Below are 12451 nucleotides of genomic sequence, written 5' to 3'. Positions count from 1 at the left end.
ATCGAAAAAAATTATTATTTTGTGTTCAAAGCTTTCTATTGTATTTAGCAAAGTGTAAAAAAAAGAAGAAAAAAATATTCGAAATAAAAAAAACGATTGAAATTCATTTTGAGTTTGCAAAAGCCTAGCTTACTGCCCGAAGAACCACATCTATACAGCCACACTATTTTCCTTCTATTTTCTTTGTTTGTTAGCCTACCCGATCCTAATATATTTACCTACCAAGCCACATCTATTTTGTAAACCGACCCCCAAACGATTTTGATTTGTCAAATTTAGTTTGCGGAGAATTTTGAGAGGCAAAAACCGAGTGGTAAAAGGCAAGAGAGATTAGTGAGACTATTAGAGAGTAGAAAAGCCAAAGTGAGTGATTATTCTTTGTGAGTGATTGGTGAGTTCTTGCTGTGAGTCTTTAAAGAATTTAAAAATGTCACGGAGTCCGGAAAGGAATCCGAATGAGGTAGGTGGATTTCGTCCCATAAGAAATGTTGGAGGAGGAGTGCCGGATCTCACTTTGCAAGCCATTATGCGAGAAATTGATGCGATCCCGGTCGCATCATGTTACGACACAACTCGATGCTACCGAGATTGGTCCAAACTCGAGGGGCCCAAGTGCAAAATGAAGTTTTTAATTTTAGTTTGTCAATTTGGCTGCTGGAAAATAAGGACTTTGATTCATTAATTTTTAGTTATTTTAGTTTGTGTTTTTAATTATGTCATAGTTTGCACATCATTAATATGTGTTCTGCATTTAATAAAGTCATGCATTATGTAACTTTCATGTTAGTTAAGTTTGCATCATTAAATTAAGTCAAGTTAGTTTAATTATGTAACTTTCATGTTAGTTAAATTTGCATTTCAAAACCATGCATTTTAGCATATTAGTTTAATAAATGAGTTGCTGGACATTTATTCAACTCATCTTAGTTTTAATTAATAAGTGTTTTGTTGAACTTTATTTAATAAGTGTTGCTCTTAATTGATCTAGTTCCTAGGATTATTTATTGATGCATAAATTAAGTTTTTTAAATTATGCTTCTTTAATTAAACTAGTTGCTGGAATAATTATTGCATATATGTTTTAGTTCATTTATTTAAGTAAGTTTAATGTTTGTTATGATTAATAAGTGTTTTCATTTGTTTAATAAACTCATTTTAATGTGTTTATTGTAGGTGACTTTTTAGCTTATAGTGGTTACAATTCAAGGCTGTTACACATTTAATTAAGTGGCTGTTCAAGTTCTTTTGAGTTACAATTAAAGGGGCTGTTATAAAGGGAGCTTAAAAATCATTAAAGGAGTTTTTAAAGAGCATTTTATGCCCTTTAAAATTCAGCAGCAACTCTTCCACTTCCAGTCGTTTTTGGAGCTTTCAAGAGAAATTAATCAAGCCTTTGAATGTCATTAAGGAGCAGGTTAAGAGATGGTGACTATTCAACTAGCCAAGGACAACTCAAGAGTCATTTTCTAAGCCATTAAAGACATTCAAATCAGCTGAATTAAAGTGATTTTATGGAAAGAGTTATTTGGTTCAAAGAATAAGAAAAGACATCGAGTTTTTATGGCACATTAAGTGGATGTTTTGACCATTCGGTTACCTTGTTCTAGCATTATAAATAGAAGTAATCAGCTATAGAGGGAGGAACTTTTGCTGAATATAGATGAAATATTTGAATTGTGAGCTATCCAATTCTCTTTGTTCTTCGAATTGATTTGACTTATCAAGCATAGCTTGTGGCGTCCATCTTTTCTTTGTTGTTGAACTTATCACCTTTGGTGTGGCGTTCAATATACCTTTGGTTCCTATCATAGTTGATAGTGGGTCAAGGTTCCTTTCTGCTTCCTTTAACCGAAAAACACCTAAAGACCATTTTGAGATTCGGGTCAACAATTCGTTATTGTTGGTTCATTTTCGATCTTAGCCAATTAATTTGTTATTGTTTCCTCTTTATTTTGTTTATTACCTTTATTTGAAGCCATTATCTCTATTTTGTTTCATTTTAAAACCGAAACGAATCCATCCTTACTCAATTCACGATTGGGCAACACATACGACTCAAAACATCACGAGACGAGTTCGTATCAAATTGGTATCAGAGCTAGCGAATTTGGAGTAAGAATCGACGTTGTCGGCATTACGGTATAGTAGTTTCTCGAAAAAAATTCAAAAAAAAACAAAAAAAAACTAGTTTCCATTCAAACTTAAAAGATTGGATATCAAGTTGTGAAAAAAAATTTGAAAAAAAAATTTTTGAAAAAAAATTGTGAAAAAAAAAGAGAGCTAGTTTTGAAATTTAGTTTTTGTTTGCTGCCCAAATTTTAGTCATTATTACCTTCTACTATTTCGCCACACCCAACCTTTTCATTTCTTTGTTTCAAGCCTACCTTCCTTTGTCCTACAATAATCTTACCAAGCCCAAACATCAAGTTTGTAAGCCGACCCACAACAATTGCTTTTAAGTTTAAATAATTCCTAAGAGCTTAGAGAGGAGGAGTGAGTGGAAAGAGGCAAGAGAGTAGTAAGTTTATTCGAGAGAAAAAAAAAGCCAAGTGTGTGAGATTTCTTTGTGAGTGGATAGTGAGATTCTTTGTTGTGAGTTCTTAAAAAAATGTCCCGAAGTCTGGAAAAAAATTCAGACAAGGGAGTTGGATTCCGTCCTGTAAGAATTGTTGGAGGAAGTGTGCAGATTTTACACTCCAAGCCTTTACGCATGAAATGGAGCATCTATTTGATCGAAAACTCAAACCCATCAAGAAACAATTGGATCGTGTCGAAGAACGGAGTCATCGAGCAAGAACCCAATGGGAGCAAATTTATCCAAATGAAAGGACAGAAATGAGATCATCAAGGAGACGAACATTCGACGAATATGTGAAAAGAGACCCTTATCCAGATTCCTATTCTTCAAGGAATTTAGGCCGAAATAAATCCAGCTACGAGTTTGAAGCCTATCAAGGTAATGAACGAGAAAGCACAAATCATTCTTCGTATGCATCAAAGTATTCATCTACGGAAAAATCCTTACGAAGAAGTGAATGTGTTTTGTATAAGAACTCATCCATGGAGGTTTATTCACGAAGAGTTTATTGTGACTCTTATGAAGATTCTTCCACTTCTTTCAAACGAAAAGTCTATTGTTCTGATTCTTTTGTATTATCTCCATTTTGTAATAAAGTTGAGAGAAGAAAAAGAGTGACAAGAGAAAAAGAAACCGAAAAAGAAACAAAAATTGAAAAAGAGAAAAAGAAGGAGTGCGAGAAACAAGTGTTGTTGAAAATGAAAGAGAATTGATGAGTGAAAGTGAGTTTTCAACAAACAAAGAGATTGTGGAAAAAGAAAGAGAATTTGAAAAAGAAACGAGTGGAAAAGATGAAAGTCAACAAGAAAAAGCGAGGAATGTTTTTACTAACCAATCTGCAAGTTGTCCTCGTATTGTTTCTTCTTTCCAGGTTTCTAGAGATTCAAATGACAAGTTTCAACTTCATTACCTTCCTGATGAGAGACGATTCCATTTGATCGAAAAAGGTAAGGTTCAAACGCTTAAAGGTAAGCAAGGTAAGGAGTTTTTAGTCAATGAATCATGGCAATCAGGTTTGAAAGTTGTTGATAAAATTTCCGATAATTTAGTTTTAAAAAGATCTCCTTATTTTGATTTGGTTAATTGTTACTCGCTATTTGTGGTTGATAAATTCGTTTTAAGTGGAGGCATGAAAAGTTGTTCACTCAATAAGTTTTGTGTTGAAAAATCTTTTGATATTGTTCGATTAAATCCACAAATACAAAATCTGATCATGTTTGATAAAGAGCTTTCATGTGAAACGCTCAATCTGCTTTGATCGTGATGGCAATGAAAATTTTTAACTCTTAGTGTGAGATCTTCAGATATTTGCATGAGATTTGAGAGATTTGATTGTTTGAATTTATTTTTGCCTACATCTTCTTTATTTGGCATGTGTGATGTCTTGGTGAAAGTGAAGTTTTTGTTACGTTACTTTAACGACCGATCAAAACCATGTTTTTAAACCCGAGCTGTATTCCTAAGTTGACGTCAAGCGAAGGTGAGTATCAAAATTGTATTTTGAATCAATGTGTTGACCCCTTCTATTTGCTTCAAGTTTTATCTTTATTTAGTTCGAAAACCAAACATGTGAATTTCGTTGGCTTGCCAAGTCAAAATCAAATTTTGATTCGGAGGTTGTTGTATATTGTTGCTTAATGGATTCGAACATGTGTTACATGATTTTAACTTTAATGTGCTTCAAGTTCTTCATAAGTTACTAGCCATAAATTTTTCTGGTCAAATTGAAATGGTGAACAAAACTTTATCTTTCATCCGGTGAATGCTGTTCCATATCATTGTTCAAGGATTTGGACCATCAATTCTAATTTTCAAAACTATAATCTTCAAATACCTTGTGAATCAGGTTTGTTTCCATCGAAGAAAAAGGTAAAACCAATTTCTGTTTTTGATCCCGGTATTGATTCATGTGTTGTTCTTTTGAGTTTATTTGTTCAAGTTGTGACTAAAATCCTGGAAAGTTCTTTTGTGTTTAACCTTCATTGTGTCACTAATTAGTTTTATTGTTTTGTAGGTGACGATGTTAGGTGGTACCCTCCTAAAGAGGGATGGCATGCAAATGACCTTCTTTCTTGCCAAGCCATTTGTGGTTCTCAGAATTTTGAAAATAATTCTGTCCGGATCATGAACAAAGGGGGTCATGATCTTGAAAACTTTTTCTTGAGCAAGTGGCCCGATTTGAGGACAAATCGTTTTCAAGAGGGAGGGTATGATGCGATCCCGGTCTCATCATGTTACGACACAACTCGATGCTACCGAGATTGGTCCAAACTCGAGGGGCCCAAGTGCAAAATGAAGTTTTTAATTTTAGTTTGTCAATTTGGCTGCTGGAAAATAAGGACTTTGATTCATTAATTTTTAGTTATTTTAGTTTGTGTTTTTAATTATGTCATAGTTTGCACATCATTAATATGTGTTCTGCATTTAATAAAGTCATGCATTATGTAACTTTCATGTTAGTTAAGTTTGCATCATTAAATTAAGTCAAGTTAGTTTAATTATGTAACTTTCATGTTAGTTAAATTTGCATTTCAAAACCATGCATTTTAGCATCTTAGTTTAATAAATGAGTTGCTGGACATTTATTCAACTCATCTTAGTTTTAATTAATAAGTGTTTTTGTTGAACTTTATTTAATAAGTGTTGCTCTTAATTGATCTAGTTCCTAGGATTATTTATTGATGCATAAATTAAGTTTTTTAAATTATGCTTCTTTAATTAAACTAGTTGCTGGAATAATTATTGCATATATGTTTTAGTTCATTTATTTAAGTAAGTTTAATGTTTGTTATGATTAATAAGTGTTTTCATTTGTTTAATAAACTCATTTTAATGTGTTTATTGCAGGTGACTTTTTAGCTTATAGTGGTTACAATTCAAGGCTGTTACACATTTAATTAAGTGGCTGTTCAAGTTCTTTTGAGTTACAATTAAAGGGGCTGTTATAAAGGGAGCTTAAAAATCATTAAAGGAGTTTTTAAAGAGCATTTTATGCCCTTTAAAATTCAGCAGCAACTCTTCCACTTCCAGCCGTTTTTGAAGCTTTCAAGAGAAATTAATCAAGCCTTTGAATGTCATTAAGGAGCAGGTTAAGAGATGGTGACTATTCAACTAGCCAAGGACAACTCAAGAGTCATTTTCTAAGCCATTAAAGACATTCAAATCAGCTAAATTAAAGTGATTTTATGGAAAGAGTTATTTGGTTCAAAGAATAAGAAAAGACATCAGTTTTTTATGGCACATTAAGTGGATGTTTTTGACCATTCGGTTACCTTGTTCTAGCATTATAAATAGATGTAATCAGCTATAGAGGGGAGGAGCTTTTTGCTGAATATAGATGAAATATTTGAATTGTGAGCTATCCAATTCTCTTTGTTCTTTCGGAATTGATTTGACTTATCAAGCATAGCTTGTGGCGTCCATCTTTTCTTTGTTGCTGAACTTATCACCTTTGGTGTGGCGTTCAATATACCTTTGGTTCCTATCATAGTTGATAGTGGGTCAAGGTTCCTTTCCTGTTTCCTTTAACCGAAAAACACCTAAAGACCATTTTGAGATTCGGGTCAACAATTCGTTATTGTTGGTTCATTTTCGGTCTTAGCCAATTAATTTGTTATTGTTTCCTCTTTATTTTGTTTATTACCTTTGTTTGAAGCCATTATCTCTATTTTGTTTCATTTTAAAACCGAAACGAATCCATCCTTACTCAATTCACGATTGGGCAACACATACGACTCAAAACATCACGAGACGAGTTCGTATTAGAAATGGAGCGATTGTTTGATCGCAAGCTTGAACTGATGTGATCCGGCTCAATGATGTAGAGTCGAGTCACTTGTTTGCCCGATCATCGACGAGAAGAGCAAACAAGTGACTCGACTCTACATCATCGAGCTGGATCACATCGTTTGGTATCAGAGCTTGCAAAACGAGGAGCACCGACGTTCGTAACAAGGCCGCAAGTAGGTTCAGAACGTGAAAAAAAATCAAAAAAAAATTTTGAGTTGTAATTTAATTTTTTTTCTTCCTTGTATTTACCTTACTATTGTATTGGAGTATCACAAAAAAAATCAAAATTAAAAAAAAATTTGAAAAAAAAAGAAAAAAAGAAGTGAGCAAAAAGAAAAGAGTAAAAAAAAAGAAGAAAAAAAAGAAGTGAAATGTCTTGCGATTTTTATTTTCATCTCTTATTACTCCGATCATCAAGTATCCCTTCCTACCATTATTTACCCATCCCAACGCCACACTTTAAACCAATTTTTTTCTTTGTTCAGCCTACCTTACACCTGACATTATCCCTTGTAACCCATTTTGAAACCGACCCTCAAGGTGCAAATTAAGTCTACCGAGACGAATTACGAATTTGTGAGATGAGGTCGAGTGGTAAAAGGCAAGAGAGCATGAGTTCATTCGAGAGAAGAAAAGCCAAATAAGAGTGAAACACGAGTGGTGTGCCATTTATTATTTTCTTTGCGAGAGAACTTGTGAGATTTTGTGGTGAGGATTATTTTTCTTTCTAATTTATCTTTTGTTTTCTAACATTTTGTTGAAACATGTCCGAAGAATTTTCTGAATGTGAATTCCAAGTATGGAAGTGAGAAATGCAAAGAATAATACGATCTGAATTCCGACGAATACAAAAAGGAGAACTCCAAGTAATATCCGACAAAGATAAAGAAGATTTGACACCTGTTAACATTGACATCAAAATGAGTTCAAGTCTTCAACAATTGGAGAACGAACCGCAACATAAGAATTGCTTTCATACTCGATGCCGAGTCCACGATAAAATTTGTTGCATCATTGTTAATGGTGACATTAGTTCAAATGTGGCCAAGACTAGAATGGTGGAAAAACTTGGCTTACTCGTTACCAAGCATCCCCAACCTTATAAGTCATGTGGTTTAACGACAAAGGTGAATTTGAAGTTACTCAACAAGTGCGTGTTGCATATTCCATCGGCAGATACCAAGATGAAGTCGTTTGTGATGTGGTACCTATTCAAGCTTGCCATTTGTTGCTGGGAGAACCATGGCAATTGGATCACAAGGTCACTCACGATGAACGTACCAATAGGTATTCCTTCAAGCATCAAGGAAGGAAAATCACCTTAGCACCGCCACACCGAACAAGTCCATGAGGACCAAATCAAATTGAAAATTTTGGTTGTAAAAGATTTTGAGCGAGAAAAGAATAAAGAAAATGAAAATGAAAGAAATGAAAAGAAAAATATGAAAATGAGATTTCAAAAATAAAGAGAGTGAAAAGCAAAAGAGATTGAAAAGAAATTGAAAGAGAGCTTGAAAAGAAATCGAGTGGAAAAGAAAAAGAGTTCGCAAAAGAAACGAGTGAAGAAAGCAAGCAAGAAAAGTAAGGAAAATTTTTGCTAACCCCTGCTTGAGTTTGCCTTTTGATTCTTCTTCGTTTCAGTTTGCAAAATTTCACCCACTGACTGGTTCCAACTTCATTATCTTTCGACATACGACGCTTTCAATTAATTGAAAAGGTAAGTTGGATGTTGTGAATAATTTTCAAACTTTCAAGGTAAGTCGTAAGAATCTTTTTGGTCTTCATTCTGATTGTGATTTGTTTTCTATCGATCAATTCGGCAATTTTGTTGGTCTTAGAGAAAGCCCATTCAAACATTTGTTTTGTTGTTTAACCTTGGATCGAAATGTTGATTTTTCCTTGAAAGGAGCCTTGCAATGCTCTAATCATCATTTGTTTCCTACTGATTTCCATTACGATCAATTGCAAGATATCATTCTTCCAATGTTTCAAGGTAAGCAAGGTATGAATGTTGAAAATTTTAAAGCACCTCTGCCTTTTTCGATTGTTGGTGGACACATTGTTGATGATTTGGTCTTTAGAAAAAATCTAAACTTTGACGTGGCTACTTGTCATTCTTTGATTGATGATGATCTATTTGTTTTTTCTGATGATAAGAAGATTCTTGTTTTTGAAAAATATTATTTTCTTGATGGTATTGGTTGTTTATCTTTAACTAGCAATGGAATGCATGTTTTGGATGCTCGAGATGAAAGTCCGTATAAATTGTTCATTCTAATCGATCCTGTTGAAAAGGAATGGAAATGTATTGATGAGTATGGCATCGCAAGATTTTGATGAAGAACGAATAAAACAAAGACCAACAAAATATGGAATTGTGTGATCAAAAGTCCACATATCATCTGCTTGATTGTGTTGATCATGTGAATTATCTAATTTGTGGTGTGAAATTTCCATGTTTTCGTAAATCTTTTCGAACAAAATTTAAAGGGTTTGCTTGTTTGAATTTGAGTATGCTAACACCCTCGTTGCCATTTGGATCGAGTAGTCAAAATCATTTGTTTAATCCTGGAGTTTGTTATTATGAATCATCCATGAAAGAAAGAAAGCATCGTAAATTTTGTTTGAATGAATGTGTAAACAATCTTTGTTTGTATGATGCTTTGTCTTTAAGTTTGAAAATGAGACATGTGAATCTTGTTGGTTTGTTAAGTCAAAATCAAAATTTTGTTTCCGGAGGTTGTTCTCAACTGTGGTCTAAAAGATCCGAACATGTTTTGCATGATAATGATTTTGAGTTGCTTAGTGTTCTTTCTATGAAGTCTGTCATGAAATTGTCAAATCAAATTGAAATGGCAAGAGAAAATTTTGTTTTTGACCCCTGAGATTATTATTCTTTGTTCTTGTTAAAAGGGCTTGGATTTTGTAATTCTGACCTTCGAGATTATGCCTTTCGATTGTTTTGTGATTTAGGTTTGTTTCTATCGAAAAAAACGGTAAGAACAATTTCTATTTTTGACCTTGGTATTGGTTTATTTATTTGAATTGTGAATCAAATTTTGGAAAGTTCCTTTGTGCTTAACCTTCATCGTGTTACTAATTCATTCTATTCTTTTATAGGTAATGATGTGAGGTGGTACCCTTCTAAAGAGGGAGGGTATGCGAATGAGCTTCTTTCGATCCAAGCCATTTGTGGCTATCAAAATCTTGAACGATTTTTTGCGAGCAAATGGGCCGATTTGGGGACAAATCGCTTTAAAGAGGGAGGGGATGATACGACCACGCCTCGGGCACACTTTTGGACCAGTTCCCTAAGCATTGTTTGCAAATCCATGCGAGCTGAATTAGTTCATTTTCTTCTCGTTGAGCTCTGTTTAGCTCATTTCCAGCTCACTTGAGCTCAAGTCAGCTCATTCGAGATCAATTCAGCTCAATTTTAACCCAATGAGCTTATTTTTAGCTTTCTTTAGTTTGCATTTATTTTGCTGAAATAAACCATTTAATTTGTCTTTAGTTGAATTACTTGTTTATTTTAAGTTAATTGATTTGTTAAAATGTGGACAAATAATTAATTAAGTGTTTTAATTATATCTAAATTAAATACTTAATTAATTATGATGTTTTAAATATGTCTGAATTTGTTAATATGTATGGTCAATTTAATGTGCAAATTATTGAGTTCATATGTCTGCTAATTTAATGTGTCTCAAATGCATTTAACTTGTCGATGTTATTTGCTGCAGTTCATGAACGGATTGGTGCAATGTATGGGAGTGTGCATGCACAATTGAGGTTCAATGGATGGCATTTAAAGTAGCACATGCATTTGGGACGTTCATGCAAGAGGGAGTTGCTGAAAGTTCATGTATTTGAAGATTCATGGATCATGTTTATGGGGGAAAGTACATGGGACGTTTCATGCATGATTCATGCATTTTCAAGATGACCATTCAAGTATTTTAGGCACATTAATGCCTCATTCAGCCAAGGAAGATGTAGGATCATTAAAGGGCTGCACATTCATGGAATTATGGAGATTCTTCAAGGCTAAGGATGCATGAATGCATCTAGTGAAGCAACATGATGATTCGGTCAATCCATGCATCATCTCCAGACATGAACTGAATTTTTAATGCTTCATTCATGCACATTCAGCAAATTAATTATTTCTTTCTAGAAATTTCTAGCATATTCATGGCTGAATTCTTAGCCATTAAGTTGCCCATTCGGGTAGCTTAGTCTTTGCCTATAAATAGCTTACTTGTTTATTGTAAAAGGTTACAGAATTTGATTATTGAAAACTTGATTGAGAGGTATCCTCCTATCCTATTTCGTACGATTCTCGTTCTGACTTATCTAGCTCGCTAGTGGCGTCAACCCGACTCCTTGAACTTATCACCATTCGGTGTGGCGTTCCCCACCTTTTTATACCTTTGGTTCTTACCTCAATATAGGTAACGGGTCAAGGTCCATCTTCGACTATCCATAAAATTCACCTTAAGCAACATAAGTCCCGGGGCAATACTTCATATAGTATTGAATTGTTCTTCAGCTTGAGTTCACTTTACCATCTCCTTTTTAACTTTAAAATTATAAACTTTATTTTTCTTGTAAAACCCGAACCTAACATCAATCATCAAACTTCACCTATCCTTTGAACCTCTTTTTCCAACTTCCGCTTAAAGTTAATCAAAATCCATTTTTTTCTCACCAAACGAACGACTCTTCTCGTCGACGATCGGGCAAACAAGTGACTCAACTCTACATCATCGAGCCGGATCACATCATGAACCAATCGAAGACCTCTTATATCGAGTTGAAATCCGAGGACAACGCGAAGCGACTCCGGAAGATGCAAGGCGAGAATGAGAGCAACCAATTGACAACTTTGATGAAGGAGAATCCGACCACTTGTCTGAACAAGGAAACCCTCAACGGTTCCAACGAAATCAAGCTCCAAGAAATCGAGATCGTCCTGATGACAATCTCAAAAATATCAAGATGACTATTCCACCGTTTCAAGGAAAGAATGATCCCGAATCTTATTTGGAGTGGGAAAAGAAGATGGAACTCGTCTTCGAGTGCCATAACTATTCAGAAAATAAGAAGGTAAAGCTCGTCGCCATTGAATTCTCAGATTATGCGATCGTGTGGTGGGATCAATTGGTGACTAGCCGAAGGAGGAATGGGGAGAGGCCTATCTCTACGTGGGCCGAAATAAAGGCTGTCATGCGCAAGCATTTTGTTCCCTCCTACTACCATCGGGAGTTGTACCAACGATTGCAAAATCTCACTCAAGGCAACAGAAGCGTCGAGGACTACTATAAAGACATGGAAATCGCTATGATAAGAGCCGACATGGAGGAGGATCGTGAAGCAACAATGGCGAGATTTTTAGCCGGCCTAAATCGGGATATTGCCAATATCGTCGAGCTTCAACACTATGTAGAAGTTATGGACATGGTGCATATGGCAATAAAAGTTGAAAAGCAATTGAAACGGAAAGGACCCACGCGAACATATCCATCGACTTCTGCCAACAAGTGGGTTCAAGGGACTAGCAAAGCTCCCAATCGGCTTAAGGAGCCTTTTGTTGCTGCCAAACCCAATCAACCAAGTGGTGAAAATAGCAAAAATAAAACGAGGCTGTTTGAGTCATTCTCGTGATATCAAGTGTTTTAAGTGTCAAGGAAGAGGCCACATTGCGAGTCAATGTCCTAATCGACAGTGATGGTGGTTCGTTCAAATGGCTAAATTGAGTCCAAGATGAACAAGAGGAGGAACCTGAAATTTCCATGGAGGAAGGTGAAGAGCTCGAGCTACCGTTGAAGGAGAATTACTTGTTGTCAAAAGGAGTTTGAATATCCAAGAAGCCGAGGAAGAACAACAACGAGACAACATCTTTCACACCGTTGCCATGTTCAAGGCAAGGTGTGTAGTTTGATTATTGACGGAGGAGTTGCACCAATGTCGCAAGCTCTTTGCTTGTTGAAAACTTGGTTTAGCCACCACAAAGCATCCAACTCCTTACAAGCTACAATGGCTAAATGACGGAGGTGAACTCAAGGTGACGAAGCAAGCAAG

The sequence above is a fragment of the Gossypium raimondii genome, chromosome 12, assembly GCF_025698545.1.
Source record: "Gossypium raimondii isolate GPD5lz chromosome 12, ASM2569854v1, whole genome shotgun sequence".
Lineage (NCBI taxonomy): Eukaryota > Viridiplantae > Streptophyta > Magnoliopsida > Malvales > Malvaceae > Gossypium > Gossypium raimondii.
The sequence above is the reverse complement of the archived record's forward strand: the minus strand, read 5'-3'. Positions refer to the sequence as shown.